The sequence below is a fragment of the Myotis davidii genome, unplaced genomic scaffold (assembly GCF_000327345.1).
Source record: "Myotis davidii unplaced genomic scaffold, ASM32734v1 scaffold356, whole genome shotgun sequence".
NCBI classification, from domain to species: Eukaryota; Metazoa; Chordata; class Mammalia; order Chiroptera; family Vespertilionidae; genus Myotis; species Myotis davidii.
In genome coordinates, this window is record NW_006288188.1 from 1,111,224 (window position 1) to 1,111,494 (window position 271).

Genomic DNA, 271 nt, shown 5'->3' on the forward strand with positions numbered 1-271 from the left:
GCTTGCTTCCGTGACAGAGGACTCCAACATTCCACGCCTGCTTTGCTGGACTCTGTGCTGCAACTCTAAGTAGCTATGTTACAAATATAGAAGCTAAACAAACCCCCAAAAGCCTGCTTTAGTCCGTCAGGCTTCAGCCAGCAGGATCGGAACATTGTTTCAAATACAGAAGGTAAACAAAACCCAGAAACCTGCTTTCAGCAGCGGAGGCCTAAGAGCTGGAGCCAAGCCTCAGAGCTAAAGTTGGCCCAGAATAAAAAGTAAAAAAGCA